The 17,274-nt window shown below is 39.6% G+C and overlaps 1 protein-coding gene across 2 annotated transcripts in view; it reads left to right on the top strand.

Annotated features, from left to right (window-relative positions):
* Positions 1–4,727: 4,727 nt before the first annotated feature.
* The window catches only part of LOC106084068 (uncharacterized), a 77,299-nt gene continuing 64,752 nt past the window's right edge, over positions 4,728–17,274 (top strand). Inside the window, exon 1 of one of the 2 annotated variants that reach the window (XM_013247516.2) lies at positions 4,728–4,788. The gene's annotated coding sequence lies outside the window, so the exon portion shown is untranslated. Of the gene's footprint in view, positions 4,789–5,803; positions 5,867–17,274 lie in introns of those variants that run through there. The other variant, XM_013247513.2, reaches the window with a different exon arrangement.

Here is a 17,274-nt window from a genome sequence, read left to right as displayed (position 1 = left end):
CAGACACAAACATAGTTGATACAGTTTTTTGGCGGACTTTATGGCGGTAGACGAGAAAAAAACCATATTGGCGGCTAGGGTGACCATATCTGTGAAGGCCATCTTTTGAAAATACATCAACAATAAATTGATTTAAACGTGCATATGTATGTATACATGTAAGTTGCTAGAGAATCTATTTGCTCAACATTTCAGAAAAAGTGTTTCCAATGAATGGAAAAGCGATCCAAAAAAGTGGTAAATTAAAAATAAAATAAAATAAATCCAAAGCAATCAGATAGGGATCCTAGAAAACCCGAAACGGTTCCGAAGGAACCGGCAAGGGCTCCTTTACAAACGGAAAGGATTCCGTAGCAACCGAAATGGAGCTGGAGATGGTTCAAAAGGAACCGGAAATTGTGCCAACGGAAACGGAAATGGGTTCAAAGGAACCAGAAATGGTGCCAAAGTAAACGGAAGTGATTACAAAAGAAACGGTAAGGAACCGCAAAGCTTTCTCATGAACCGGAAAGTAACTCAAAGTAACCTGATAGGTTCCTAGGAATGCAGTAATGGATCCCAAGGAAGGTTCGGAAGAAAACGAAAATGTTCTGAAAAAACCAAAAAAGGTTCGCAAGGAAACAACAAGGCTCACAAAGCAATCTGAGATTATACGAAAGGAACTGGCAAGGTTTGCTAAGTAATCGGAAAACCGATGCAAAGAGTTACAAAGGAACCTAAAAGGATTTCTAAGGAACGGTATGGGGTTCTCAAAATACCGGGAACCGGATAAGGTTACTAAAAACCTGGAATGGGTCACCAAGAAACCGGTAGAGGTAATCAAGGAACCGGAATAGGTTCCTATGAAACCGGATAAGGTTTTTAAGGAACAGGAAATGGTTCCCAAGGAACAGAGGATGGTTCTTTAGGAACCAGATAAGGTTTTGAGAAACTATACATGGTTCCAAAGGCTCCGGAATGCATTCCCAAGGAACCGGGGAAGGTTCTTAAGAAACTAGTGGAGATTCCTAAGGAATCGGATTGGGTTTTCAAAGGTACCGGAAAAAAATAGGCAATGGTTATTTAAGAACCATGAAGGGTTTCTAACGAATCGGAAAGGATTCCTAAAGAACCGGAAAGGTTTTCAAAGTTTCCTAAGGAACCGGAATGGTTTCCCAAGAAACCGGCAAAGGTTCCTAAATATCCGGGAAGGGTTCCTTAGGAACCTGAAATGGTTCCTTACGAGTAGGAAAAAGTTCCTATGGAACAGGTGCAAATTTCTAAGTAATCGTAAATGGTACAGAATAGAAATGGGCTTCCAAGGAACCAGGGTTGGTTCTTAAGGAACCGGAAAAAGTTTCTAAGGAACCAGAAAATGTTCCTAAGGTACCGGATGAGGTTTCTAAGGAACCAAAACGGGTTCCTGGGAAACTGGAAAGGGTACCTAAGGAACCGAGAAAGGTCCCTTAAGAACCGACAATTGTTGCAAAATAACCTGAAAGGGTTCTTAAGGAACCAGAATGGGTTCCCAAGAAACCAGGGAGGGTTCTTAAGTTACCGGAAAAGGTTCCTTTCTAAAAGGAAGGATAAGGTTTCAAAGGAATCGGCAGTGGTTCTAAAGGAACCGGAATGGGTTCCTAAGGAACCACGGAAAAATTTTTAGTGAACCAGATAAGGTTTAGAAGGAACCGGTAATGGGTTCCTAAGAAAATGGAAAGGGTTCCTAAGGAACGGGAAATGGTTCCTAAGGAACGGGAAATGGTTCCTAAGGAACCGGGTTGGATTCCCATGGAACCAAATTGGAATTGGTTCCTAAGGAACGGGAAATGGGAAACTGGAAAGGGTACCTAAGGAACCGAGAAAGGTCCCTTAAGAACCGACAATTGTTGCAAAGTAACCTGAAAGGGTTCTTAAGGAACCAGAATGGCTTCCAAAGAAACCAGGGAGGGTTCTTAAGTTACCGGAAAAGGTTCTTTCCTAAAAGGAAGGATAAGGTTTCAAAGGAATCGGCAGTGGTTCTAAAGGAACCGGAATGGGTTCCTAAGGAACCACGGAAAAATTTTTAGTGAACCAGATAAGGTTTAGAAGGAACCGGTAATGGGTTCCTAAGAAAATGGAAAGGGTTCCTAAGGAACGGGAAATGGTTCCTAAGGAACGGGAAATGGTTCCTAAGTAACCGGGTTGGATTCCCATGGAACCAAATTGGATTGCCATGGAACCGCATTGGATTCCCATGGAACCGCACTGGATTCCCATGAAACCGGTTAATGTTTCTAAAAAACCGGTTGAGGTTTCTAACGAACCGGAAAAAGTTTCTATCGAACCGGAAAAGGTTCTTAAGGAACTGGAAATGGTTCCTGGGGAACCGGTAGTGGGTTCCTAAGAAAATATAAAGAGTTCCTAAGAAACCGGAGAGGGTTCCTTAGGATAGGAAATAGTTCCTTAGGAGTCGGAAAATATTCTTACGAAACCGGAGTGGGTTCTTAAGGAACTGGAAAGGGTTTTAAATGAACCGGTGATGGGTTTCCAAGAACATAGAAAGGGTTCCTGAGGAAACGGAAATGGTTCCTAGAACCGGTATTGGTTCCTGAGGAAACTGAAATGGATCCTAGAACCGGTAAAGGTTCCTAAGGAATCGGAAAGGGTTCCTAAGGAACCGGATTGGTTTCCCTTGGAAACGGATTGGATTCTCATGGAAACGGATTGGATTCCCATGGAACCGGATTGAATTCCCATGGAACCGGATTGAATTCCCATGGAACCGGGAATGGTTCTTAAGGAACCGGATGAGGTTTTTAAGGAACCGGTTATGGGTTCCTTAGGAACTGGAGAGGGTTCCTGGGGAACCGGAAATCCGATGAAACATGTTAAGGTTCCAAAGGAACTGGAAAGGGTCCAAAGAAACTGTAAAAGGTTCCTAGGGAACAGTAAAAGGTTCGTAGGGAACTGTAAAAGGTTCCTAGGTAACTATTGGGTTGCCCAAAAAGTAATTGCGGATTTTTTAAAAGAAAGTAAATGCATTTTTGATAAAACTTAGAATGAACTTTCATCAAATATACTTTTTTACACTTTTTTCTAAAGCAAGCTAAAAGAAACAGCTGATAACTGACAGAAGAAAGAATGCAATTACAGAGTCACAAGCTGTGAAAAAATTTGTCAACGCCGACTATATGAAAAATCCGCAACTACTTTTTGGGCAACCAATATAAAAGGTTCCTAGAGATTTGTAAAAGGTTCCTAGGGAACCGTAAAAGTTTCATAGAGAACAGTTAAAGGTTCCTAGGGTTCCTACAAATACAATACAAATACAAAAGGGTTCCCAAGGAACAGGAAATGTGGAAAGGAACCGGAGAGGGTCCAAAACAACCGGCAAGGGTGTGAAGCAAACGGAAAGGGTACCAAAGTAACTGGCAAGGTCTCTGTAGTAATCGGTAAGCCAATGGAAACGGAATAGTTTCCAAAAGAAACGGCAAGCAGATATTTGGTGAGGGTACTTTTTTACTTAAAATTGAGTCTTCTACGTGCTCAAGAAGGTAAGTCGATTGAGCGACTTACAAAGGAGCTACATATGTACATCTAAATTTGAAGCAATATTGCCCACTTGAACATCCCAAACCACCTGGATCGCCCTATCTTTAAAAAGTTTCTGGTTTAATTCGTTCAAAAACGGACGAAGCTCGACTACGATATTTTATTTCTTCTTTTAATCTTCTGATTTCCCTATTTTCTTTTTTTTTTAATTTGGATTAATTTTTAATATATTTTCGTGAAAAAAAAACTTTGTCCAAATTTAATTTTCATTTCGAATTTTGCAATAATTTATTGTTAATCACCAAAATTAATAGAGAAATGTAAAAAAATTAGCATAACAGAAACTTTTTCTCTTTAAAGAATTGGTCACCTTCGCAACACACATGAGTCGTCTACAAATGCCTACGTGTGATTTGGCATATTCGCTAATCATTGAGAATTCTGAATTCAGAATTCTTAAAAGCACTAATCGAAACTTTACGAAATCGAAATAACAAAAGAATATGGAGATTTGTTTACAACACCGGCCGATTGTATGAAATGGTGACTCTTGCCAAAGTGAGGGAAGAGAAAGAAGAAAAGCTTTAGCAGAGACGCATAAATTTGCAAAATATTTTTCGAGAAACAAATAAAGGAGAGAAAGAGATTGAGAGAGAGAGAGAGAAGAATCAGAACCTAACAATGACTTAACATTTTCCTTTTTTTTTGCTAAAAACGAGGCATAATTTTTTATGTTGCTGTTTACATGTGTAACTTTACTCTTCCCCACCATTAAGTATTGCTACACACCGGTCCCTAGCTTACATTCAAGGTCATTGCTCGAGGCCCATAAAAAAAACCCAAGCCAATACATATAGGCAAAATTACCAAAGCACAAAAAATGGCGAATATACAAAAGTGAGCGTGAGTAAAAAAAAACTGCGATATTCTCATTTCAATGGTTTTCGGCTATTGTCGTTTCATTTCGTTACGTGTTTTTCATTAGCTACTTGTGAAATGCTGTTGTCGTCAGCAACATCATCACCTTCATCATCATCATCTTCATTGTCATTATGATTGCCTTAGTATTTGTTGTAAAGTTCTATTTTCATTTTTTTTTTTGTAATTTTTGCTCTCTCTCCCTCTAGATCTGATCTCTCTCTGGCTATGGGCTTTCGATGCGTGTAAATGTTACAGCATAGCGAAAAAAAGCTTAGAACGAATATTCGTGAGTGTGTGAGAGAGAGTTCTGGTGCTGGCTTGCGATTATGGCGCTCATTTGGAGAGTATGGCAAAACGGTGAGTTTGTTTTTATGTTCAATAAGTATAAGTGTATGTGATGCTTGTAAATAGCTAGTGTTGTTGTAACTGGGTGTTGTGTTGTTTTTTTTCCTGTTACTCTTCTGGTACCCAATTATGTATGGGGTTTTTGTTGTTGTTTTGCATTTGTAATGAAGTAAATTCAACAACGTTGTTGTTTTCCGGCACATTTTGCGACGATCATGGCAAAATTTTGTGAAAAAGAACCCAAAAACGACGCTTGCCGCCTTGATATTCTATGGCGTTCTCAAAGTTGGGCGGCATAGCTGAAAAAAACCGCGCAACCATGTGTGTTCTGGGTACGCCGTCTGATAAAGTGCTATTTTGTGTGTTTTTGTAAAAATAGTTTTTTTTTCTCAGAATGCCCTCAGTTGTGCGGTTTTCACTTCGTTGTAAAGAAATGCTTGCGTGCGGAAGACTGACAAAATTTAAGTTTTTGCGCAAAAAGCTAAATTGTGAAATTTTTCGTATAAATGGAAAAATACTATATGGATGAAAGAAAAAATGTAGAAAAAATGTATAAAAAATGTGAAAAAACCCAAAAAATATTTAAAATTATGAAAAGACAAAGAATTTAGAAAAAATCGAGTGTTTCATGGAAGAAATGAATTTTAATGCGAAAATGTTTTCAAAACTTATACACTCACATCTTTCTAAGGGAGTTGAAAAAATAATTTTATATCCGAAAATATTCGGTTTATGATAACCTTAAAGTGTTGCGAGAATAATGCGAATCTCGTACTTACACGTGTTTTGGTAAAAATTGTGAATTGGCAAAACGAAAAACCAAAAAAAGGAAAAAACGTCTTGAGATATAAGTCAAATGTGTCAAAAATGATATTAATAAACGAATCTGTGAAAATCTGAAAAAAATATTGAATTAAAAAACAGAGAACACCAGAATAAATATTTATGCCGAAATAAAACAACTCAAACAGTAATATAACCGAGAAAAATTAAAAAAAAAAGTTTAGAAAATCTGGATCGATTAAGTTTTTTTTTCAAATGGACAATTTTTGTGGATAACAGCAGAGAGCAAAATAGTCATTCCAGTGGGGTAAGTTAAACAAGTTTTGATTTACGCCATTTTTAAGTTCAAACAAAAGTTGGATAATCTCATTAGCCTCAACTTTATTGTGGCCAATATCTTAAAGCTTGCAAAAATTTTAGTTGTTTGAGAATAGTGTTGAAAGAAAATGACACCAAGACCATCGTCGTCTTGATATCCGTTTGGTTTATTGAGTGACCTATTGTGTATAGATATCTAACCAGGTTCTTTAACCTTTTCTAATGCTAATACTGGTTGAGTTTAAAAGACAAGACATGAAGCCGCGCCCAGTTCGGCAAGTCGAACCTTTGACAACCACCATTATGGATTTTGGTAAAAATTCACATGTTGGCAGTTTATATGTTGCCAATTAAAAAAAAAAAAAGTAAGAAGGCGTTAAGTTCGGCCGGGCTGAACTTTGGATACCCACCACCTCGGGTATATATGTAAACCACCTTTAGTTATAATCCGGTAAAAAAATGCATAATGTATGCCCCCATTGCAGCTATATCGAAATATGATACGATGTGGCCAAATTCGACACGGATATTGAGTGGAAGAACAAAATATTGGTCCGATCTGAACCATATACGACATGGAAGTCGAAATGCATAACATAAGTCAGCGAAACAAATTTCAGCGAAATCGGATTATAAATGTGCCTTTATATATCAAATTAAAGAAGAATGTCGAGTGACCCAACACAACACACTGTCCCAAATTTCAGCAAAATCGCATAATAAATGCGCCTTTTTTTGGGCCCAAGACCCTAAATCGAAAGATCGGTCTATATGGCAGCTATATCCAGATCTGCAGCAATCTGGGCCAAATTGCAGAACATTGTCGAAGGGCCTAACGCAACTCACTTTTCCAAATATCGGTGAAATCGGACGATAAATGTGCCTTTTATGGGCCCACGACCCTAAATCGAGAGATCGGTATATATAGCAGCTATATCCAAATCTGAGCCGATCTGGGCCAAACTGAAGGAGAATGTCGAAGAGTCTAACATAATTCACTGTCCCAAATTTCGCCGACATCGGACAATAAATGCGCCTTTTATGGTCCCAAAACCTAAAATCGAAAGCTCTGTCTATATGGCAGCTATATACAAATCTGGACCGATCTGAGCCAAATTAAAGAGGAATATCGAGTGACCTAACACAACTCACTGCCCCAAATTTCGGTGAAATCGGACAATAAATGCGCCCTTTTATGGGCCTAAGACCCTAAATCGCGAGATTGGCTGCCATATAGGCAGCTATATCCAAATCTGGGCCGATCTGGGCCAAATTGAAAAAGAATGTCGAAGGGCCTACAACTCACTGTCCCAAATTTTAGCAAAAGCAGACAATAAATATGGTTTTTATGGGCTTAAGACCCTAAATCAGAGGATCGGTCTATATGGCAGCTATGTCCAAATCTGGACCGATCTGAACCAAATTGACAAAGGATGTCGAAAGGCCTAACACAACTCACTGTCCTACGTTTCAGCAAAGTCGGATAGCAAATGTGGCTTTTATGGGCCTAAGACCCTAAATCGGCGGATCAGTCAATATGGCAGCTTTATCCAAATCTGGGTCTGGAAATATCCATTTCCAACCCTTTAAAGTGTATACATTCTTGATCAGCGTAAAAATCTAAGACGATCTAGACATATCCGTCCGTCTGTCTGTTGAAATCACGCTACAGTCTTTATAAATAAAGATATTGAGCTGAAACTTTGCACAGATTCCTTTTTTTTCATAAGCAGGTTAAGTTCGAAGATGGACTATATCGGACTATATCTTGATATAGCCTCCATATAGATCGATCCGCCGATGTAGGGTCTTTGGCCCATAAAAGTCATATTTATAATCCGATTTTGCTGAAATTTGGGACAGTGAGTTGTGTTAGGCCCTTCGACATTTTCCTTCAGTTTGGCTCAGATCGGTCTAGATTTGGATATAGCTGTCATATAGACCGATCTCTCGATTTAAGGACATGCACCCATAAAGGGCTCATTTATTGTCCGATGTCACCGAAATTGGGTACAATGATTTAGGTTAAGCCACTCGCCATATTTCTGCAATATGGCACAGATCGTTTCAGATTTGGATATAGCTGCCATATAGACCGATCTCTCGATTTAAGGTTTTGGGGCCATAAAAGCCGCATTTATTGTCCGATGTCGTCGAAATTTGTGGCAGTGAGTTGTGTTAGGCCCTCGCACATTTTTCTTAAATTTGGCCCAGATCGGTCCAGATTTGGATATAGCTGCCATATAGACCGATCTCTCGATTTAAGGACTTGCACCCATAAAAGGCGCATTTATTGCTCAATGTCGCCGAAATTTGAGACAGTGAGTTGTGTTATTCCCTGCAATATGGCGCAGATCGGTTCAGATTTGAATATAGCTGCCATATAGACCGATCTCTCTATATGAGGTTTTGGGCCCATAAAAGGCGCACTTATTATCCGATGTCACCGAAATTTGGGACAGTGAGTTAAGTAAAGCCACAGATCGGTCCAGATTTGAATATAGCTGCCATATAGACCGATCCGCCGTTTTAGGGTCTTGGGCCCATAAAAGGCGCATTTATTGTCCGATTTCGCCAAAATTTGGGACCGTGAGTTGTGTTAGGTCACTCGACACTCTTCTTTAATTTGGCCCAGATCGGTCCAGATTTGAATATAGCTGTCTATTAGACCGATCCGCCGATTTAGGGTCTTAGGAACAAAAAAGCCACATTTATTATCCGATTTTGCTGAAATTTGGGACAGAAAGTTATATTAAGTCCTTCGACACTTTTCTTTAATTTGGCTCAGATCGGTCCAGATTTGGATATAGCTACCATATAGACTGATCTCTCGATTTAAAGTCTTGGTCCCATAAAAGGCACATTTATAATCCGATTTCGCTGAAATTTGGGACAGTGAGTTGTGTAAGGCCCTTCGACATCCTTCTTCAATTTGGGTCAGATCAGTTCAGATTTTTATATAGCTGCCATATAGACCGATCCACCGATTTAGGGTCTTAGGCCCATAAAAGTCACATTTATTATCCGATTTAGCCCAAATTTGGTATAGTGAGTTGTGTTAGACCTTTCGACATCTTTCTTTAATTTGGCTTAGATCGGTTCAGATTTGGATATAGCTGCCATATAGACCGATCTCTCGATTTAAGGTTTTAGGCCCATAAAAGGCTCATTTACTGTCCGATTTCACCGAAATTTGACACAGCGACTTATGTTAGGCTTTCCACATCCTTGTCGTAAATGGTTCAGATCGGTATATATTTGAAAATGGCTAACAAAAATTTTGTGCTACAAAATTTAACAATGATTTATGAGACCACTAACATCCGTGACGAATTTGGTCCCAATAGAAGACCCATTAAGCTGGTTTGGGGGCAAAAAATTATGCATTTTTCACCGGATTATGATGAAAGGTGGTTTACATATATACTCGAGGTGGCGGGTATCCAAAGTTCGGCCCGGCCGAACTTAACGCTTTTTTCTATAGTCAATTTTGTCATCATAATATTTCATAGAAAAATTTTTAAATATTCTATCACCATAAAAAATTTACCAAAAATTCTATTCCACAAAAATCTAGTCAATATTTTTGTATATAATATAAAAAATCATTTTTCAAGTTTTTGTCTGTTAAGGCGAGATCATTAAATTTTACAATTTTTGTTGTTTCTCTTTCGAGACGAGCTCAATGAAAAAAAATCTTAAATGTTGTAGAAATTTTTTTAAATTTTTTAAGAATTTTTGAAGATTGAATATTTTTAACGTTTAAAATCTGTCGACTTATTGCCAATAAATAAATAATTTGACTTATACGCTTCCCTATAACATATTCCGCTTTTCTAACATTTCTGTTTTGTTTAAAAATCGAAACCAAAATGAAAAATAAAAAAATAAAACCTTATTAAAGGCAAATTAATCACCCACATTAAACAAGAGATAAAGAAAGATAACAGCAACAAAAAATCTTCCCATCTAAACGTTGTAGTCACAAAGTATTTATCACAATTAAAAGTATCATATAATACGCCAGACACCACATTTTAAACTGAAAGTGATAAAACAGCCGCGAGCGAAAATCCCAAACTCCAAAACAAATCCAAACCCCTTTTGATTGCACGAACATGGTATTCAAAATAGACAACAAAAAAACAAAAAGTGCTGCTCATTAATATTCAAATTTCAAATTCACAAACACCAAAGAAACATAGAGTCGAAGAGATTAATGGCCTACACAAGAGACAAAACGCTGATGAAGATGTTCCAAATGATGTTTGTTGTCTACCGTTGATAGTTTCTTACATTTTTTTTTTTTTTGGTTTTGTGCAAAGAAAAGTTACTGCCATACCAAGCGAAAACCCTTCTTGTGGTGACAATGAGGGTAGAGAATTTCCCAAATTAATTGTAGAGCAATCATTCTTCTGAGAATGTTTGGAAGAAGAAAAAAAACCAAATCGATTTTTAAAGATGCCAAAATAGGCAGAGCAGGCCACCAGTCCATTAATAAAGGCAGACGATGTTGCAGGGCAAAAATAATTGCAACCCTTTCTGGTGTTCTCATTAAAATTTTAGCACACCCATGCCAAAGGACGACCTTTCTCAATCTCCTACAAAGGTCCTAGCAGGACATTCTGGGTTTCTATGTGTTGTGTGTGTGTCCTGATGCATTTTTGAATAATTTTAACATGATTTTGTTACCTGACCATTACCCGCCACTTTGAAACTCAATGCAAAATTGATGGCTTTCCATCAAACTGCTATGAAAACCTAACACTGATATTTTTCATTTGAAACATTTTGCATAAATTAATGACTTATTTAGCATTGAGTTTTCAAAATGTTTGCATATTTAATCCTTTTTATTCTTGGGATAGGGAAATTAAATGCATAAGGATTCTGAGGAGCTCTACCTAGGTTTTGAAAGAAGCCATATGCCAAAGAGAGCTACAATAGATAGGCAACTGATTACAATTGAAAGACAATTTCAGAGCTAATGAGGACTCCGCAATCCTACTGAACTTAATAACAAGTCAAATTTCGGCCAGGCCGAACTTTGGATACCCACCACCTTGGGTATATATGTAAACCACCTTTCGTCATAATCTGGTGAAAAATGCATAATTTATGCCCCCACAGCAGCTTCATCGAAATATGGTCCGATTTGGACCAAATTCTACACGGATATTGAGAAGTCTAATAAGCAGAAGTCACTGTTCAATTTTGAAGAACAAAATATTGGTCCTTTTGGTAGCCATATCCAAATACTGACCGATCTGAACCATATTCAACACGGATGTTGAAAAGCCTAACATAAGTCACTGTGCCAAATTTCGGCGAAATCGTATTATAAATGCGCCTTTTATGGGTCCAAAACCATAAATCGGTCTAAATGGCAGCTATATCCAAGTCTGGACCGATCTGAGCCAAATTGAAGAAGAATGTCGAAGGGCTTAACACAACTCCCTGTCCGAAATTTCGGCGAAATCGGATAATAAACGAGTCCAAAACCTTAAATCGAGAGATCGGTCGATATGGCAACTATATCCTAATCTGAACCGATCTGAGCCAAATTGAAGAAGAATGTCGAAGGGCTTAACACAACTCCCTGTCCCAAATTTCGGCAAAATCGGACAATAAGTGCGCCTTTTATGGGCCCAAAACCTTTAATCGAGATATCGGTCTATATGGCAGCTATATCCAAATCTGGACCAATCTGGACCAAATTGCAGAAAGTTGTTGAAGAGCCTAACGCAACTTACTGTCCCAAGTTTCGGCAAAATCGGACAATAAGTGCGCCTTTTACGGGCCCAAAACCTTAAATCGAGAGATCGGTCAATATGGCAGATATATCCAAATCTGGACCGATCTGGGCCGAATTGCAGAAAGTTGTTGAAGAGCCTAACGCAACTCACTGTTCCAAATTTCGGCGATATCGGACAATAAATGCGCCTTTTATGGGCCCAAAACCTTAAATCGAGAGATCGGTCGATATGGCAACTATATCCTAATCTGAACCGATCTGTTGAAGGGCCTAACGCTACTCACTGTCCCAAATTTTGTCAAAATCGGGCAATAAATGCGCCTTTTATGGTCCCAAAACCTTAAATCGAGAGATCGGTCTATATGGCAGCTATATCTAAATCTGGATCGATCTGGGACAAACTGAACTGGGATCCCGACCAACCCAACACAACTCACTGTCTTAAATTTCAGCAAAATTTTATAATAAATGCGGCTTTTATGGGCCTTAGACCCCTAAATCGGCGGATCGGTCTATAGTTTATCGACGGCAGGCCTCTGGCTTTCCCCACCAAATCGCCTGCCCTTTCATTCACCCTTATTTCGTTATGGCCCGGCACCCAAACGATGCGGATTTTGCCATCTTCAGAGAAAGCCTTAATCTCCTTAGGAATAATTGGAGTGGGATAGTCAATGGACTGTTATCAGTATACTCCGATGTCCTTGCGGAATTTCCTGGGTCTCCTCCAGTTTGTGACGATGGTATCGGGGCCGATACAGACTAATTGCCTTCGGGCATCAACGATCAATTGAAATGTATCGTTGTGCACTAAAAAAAAATTGGTGAGATTTGGCCAGGTGCAACACTAGATTGGATACCCTCAGATCCTGAATCGATATTTGGAAGATAAAGGGAATGTAATTCCAATCTTTCAACCACCGAATGGACGATTTGTAGATTGGATGAGGCTGATGGTGACCGGAGACATGCAGTATTCGTACTCAACTCCGGCTGTCTCGCAGACCTCAACAAGTCTGAAGGGGTTGTATCCTACGGATTCAACAAGTAGAAACTGGAGGTCTATAGAAGCGGTGGGGTTGAGGAATCAGGAGACGACACAGCAGTTATTGTTGAACACTTGCCTGAGGAACTATAGACCAGATCGCTAAAGTCTGGCGGATTGCAGGAGACTTAAAATTGCCCTGCCACAATCGAGACAGTAGGGGATGGCAACGAAACGGGACCCAACAAGCCCTGTGTGGGTGAGTCATCCGGTTGGACTGGCCTCAAGGTAAGCGCCAGCAGGGAAGCACGGAACTCAGAAAGTACTTCGACAGCAGCGGTTGGTGAAGAATCTAAGGAGAAATTGTTCACACCGTAAGTGTCCAGTGTCTTGAGGAAGAGTGGTTCCACAGCCTCCTCACCTGTCCCTGGATGCGTACTGAAGTTCATAATGACAAGATCTAACGAATCTTGTGAGGGTTAACACCTGATGGAATCAGAAGACGAGGCCAACATAACAGTGGTGGAAGTTCTAAATCCTAACTGTGATCCGGTTTCTACAGATAAATCTCCACCATTGTAAGGTCGCTTCTGAACACAAATACCTTCTCCTCGACTGTCGCAGATCTCTCAACGAGATGGCTGAACAGTTGAAAATTCACCTGTTCTGGTTGCCGGGCCACAGACATATCCCAGGGAATTGTAAAGCCGACGTGCTGGCTAGACTAGGAACTTCCCTACACATTCCTGGGATACTGGAGTCTGTCGGTACACCTCTAGTGACATGTAAGCTAAGTTTTCAGAACCAGACCCGAACGACAACGAATGATAGATGTTCACAAAGAGGGGGTTGTGAGCATTCTAAAACTATTGTATGTGGCCTAATCTAGACTTGAAGAGGTCTACTGCTTTGCTGTTATTGGCTAGAACAGACGTCTAAGTCATTGTGTCCTTCATGAGAGGTTATTGTCTAATCGGAAAACATGCTGACAAACTGAAAGTTGCCAGCAACAACTTTTGCAGAAGTTGTGAGGATATCGAAGAAGAAGAGACTATAGAACACCTTCTGTGTGTGTCCCGCACTAGCAGTTAGAAAGAGTTCCACTCTAGGTTCCCATTTCTTTGAGAACCTGACTGATTTAGCGGATGTAAACATTCCCAAATTGTTGGGCTTTTTAAAGCGATCTGGATGGGATAGGGGTATACCACCATAGGATAGGGGTATACCAATTTCGTTATTCTGTTTGTCACACCTCGCTATATGCCTCTAAGACCCCATAAAGTATATATATTCTTGATCGACATGACATTTTAAGTCGAACTAGCCATGTCCGTTCATCTGTCGAAAGCACGCTAGCTTTCGAAGGAGTAAAGATGGCAACTTGAAATTTTGCACAAATACTTTTTATTAATGTAAGTCGGTTCGGATTGTAAATGGGACAAATTGGTCCATTTTTTTATTTAGCTGGCAAATAAACCGATCTTGGGTCTTGACTTCTTGAGCCTCTAGGGGGCGCAAATCTCGTCCGATTTGACTGAAATTTTGCACGTGGTGTTTTGATATTACTTCCAACAAATGTTCTAAGTATGGTTGAAATCGGTTCATAACCTGATATAGCTGCCATATAAACCGATCTCGGGTCTTGACTTCTTCTTCGATCTTGGATCTTGTGTTCTTGAGCCGCTAGAGGGCGCAGTTCTCATCCGATTTGGCTGAAATTTTGCATGAGTTGTTTTGGTATCACTTCCTACAACTGTGCTAAGTATGGCGCAAATTGGTTCATAACCTGGTATCGCTGCTATATAATCCGATCTTGAATCTTGAGTTCTAGAGCTTCTAGAGGGCGCAATTCTTATCCGATTTGGCTGAAATTTTGCATGACGTGTTTCGTTATGACCTCCCACAACTGTGCTAAGTATGGTTCAAATCGGTTTATAACCTCTTATACCTGCCATATAAACCGATCTGGGATCTTGACTTCTTCAGCCTCTAGAGGTCGCAATTATTATCCGATTTGCCTGAAATTTTGTAAGACGGATCCTCTCATGACCATCAACATACGTGTTTATTATGGTCTGAATCGGTCTATAGCCTGATGCAGCTCCCATATAAATCGAGATCTCTATTTTACTTCTTGAGCCCCCAAAGGGCGCAATTCTTATTCGAATTGGCTGACATTTTACAAAGGTCTCCAACATATAATTTAATTGTGGTCCAAACCGGACCATATCTTGATTTCGCTCTAATAGCAGAGGAAATCTTTTTTTATATCCTTTTTTTTGCCTAAGAAGAGATGCCGGGAAAAGAACTCGACAAGTGCGATCCATTCGGCCCAGCCAAACTTAGCACGCTTTTATTTGTTTTTTTATTTTTGTCTTTTTTTACTTTTATATCGAAAATCTTATCAAAATTCTTTTCCATAGACAATTTTGCCAAAATGTTATTTTGTTAGAGATTTTTGGGAAGCCACCGTAGCGCAGAGTTAAGCATGTCCGCCCATGACGCTGAACGCCTGGGTTCGTATCCTGGCGAGACCATCAGAAACAAATTTTCAGCAGTGGATATCCCCTCCTAATGCTGACAACATTTGTGAGGTACTATGCCATGTAAAACTTCTTCCCAAAGAGTTGTCTCACTGCGGCATGCCGTTCGAACTCGGCTATAAAAGTAGGCCCCTTATCATTGAGCTTAAAATTTTAATTGGACAGCATTCACTGATATGTGAGAAGTTTGCCCCAGTTATTTAGTAGAATGTTCATGGGCAAATTTGCGTTTGCAGAGATTTTTGTCAAAATTGTAATTTTAAAGAAAATTTTATCAAATATTTCATCAAAAAACTTTCATAGAAATTTTTTGAAAAATATTATTTTTCTACAAAATTTCAACAAAATTTCAACAAAATTTCGATCTGGCGAAAAAAAAAAATTTTCAAACAAATTTTTTTGAAAAATTAAGTCAAAATTTTGTTTTTTAAAAATGTTGTCAAAAATGTGTTTCTATAAAAAATGTTGTTTCAAATTTTAATTTCTTGTCTTAAATAAAAAAAATAATTTCCTAATTTGACATAGCATCGACAAATTAGTCGGCATTTCAAAGGACCCATGCCAATCTCTCAATGCGAAACAATCATGGAGACAATAAAATGTTGAAAAATTAGACAGCCGTAGCAAAGACACCGCACCCTATTGTCTCAGGATCAATGGCTGGCAGAGACCAAGCCGACCAAAGCAAATACAAAACGGATTTGGCATTTTCATTAACACTCAAGTGTGATTTAGAGTGCCAAAGAAAGCACTAATCCTTGATGAGACGATCTGAGGACCTCGCAATATATACAGAAGAAAAAACCCACACTCCAATCCATCCATCCATCCATCCAAGCATTCTACCATGTGTCACATGCAAACATTGCCATTGTTTAGGAAATCGTATGGAAGCGCAGAAAAAACCGTGTCTAAATGGTCAAGAAACGAAGAACAGCAGCAGGTAATAGACAAACATCATCAAAGGCTACCGGTTAATGAAGATGAAGAGCCTAAACATACAGAAAAAGACCCAAGGAGAGTAAATGCGAATATAAGGACCACCATCTATTCCATGCCACACTCTGGCGTGTGTGTTAATTGCTAGCAAAGTGGAATTTATGCAAAAATTCATTGGCTGCCAGAGTTTGAAAGGATACCGATTTGATGCTTCATTCACAGTCTATTGACCAAGAATTTGGAATTTTGTTGGGTGCGGCATTACATTATGAGAGTTTTTTGTTGTTGTTGTTGTTGTTTGTATTACAATTCTCATTAAGGATATGTTTTCGAATCTTTTGTCTTTCGTGTTTGCAGTAGAAAAAGGATTATCACAGTTTCTACCGCCTGCACACGTTTTTCTATTAGTTTTTTGTTGTGCCAAAACTTCAAGAGTCTCACCTAAGGATTTTTTGCTTATCCTTTGATTGCTTATTGATGCATTTTTGCTATTTTAAGAATATTATTGTCTCAACACATGGATTATAGGTAAATTTTGACTGTTTGACCCGAAGGTGAGAGGGGGACTGACGCCGGAGAACTTCAGTGGGGCATAATCCGCATACCTCAAAGGCAGGTCGGTGGAGACGGCCCTTCACGAGGTGGTACAGGAGGTCGAGACGTCTCTCCGACAGAAGGATTACATTTTGGCGGCCTGCTTTCAATAATGTGGAGATTTGGGCGATAGTCGCCGCACTGGACCGCACGGGGATTCACCCCCTAATCTACCAATGGACAAATAATATGCTTTATGGCAGGATTATTGATGCAAACCTGGGAGATTGTGTGGTCAGAAGGCGGGTGACCAGAGGAACGCCCCAAGGAGCGACTGTAGAACTTTGTGATTAATGAAATTCTGATGTATCTCGGTGGGGACGGACGACGTCGTACTGGTCCAAGGCAAGTTTCTGTCGACGATCAGCGAGATCATGGTAGGGTCACTGAGGAGGTAGTCGCGATTGGCTACCAGAAATGGGTTGAGGACCAACCCTGGGAAGACGAAGCTGGTGCTCTTTACGCGTAGATATAAGATAGCGGAGTTCAGACTCCCGCCCTTGGACGGGGTCACCCTGCGGCTGTCGGAGGATGTACCTAGGCATAGTCCTCGATTAGAAACTGTCCTGGAAGAGGAACACCGA

The sequence above is a fragment of the Stomoxys calcitrans genome, chromosome 5 (assembly GCF_963082655.1).
Source record: "Stomoxys calcitrans chromosome 5, idStoCalc2.1, whole genome shotgun sequence".
In the NCBI taxonomy this organism is placed as follows: domain Eukaryota; kingdom Metazoa; phylum Arthropoda; class Insecta; order Diptera; family Muscidae; genus Stomoxys; species Stomoxys calcitrans.
This window is presented reverse-complemented; position numbering and strand designations above follow the sequence as displayed.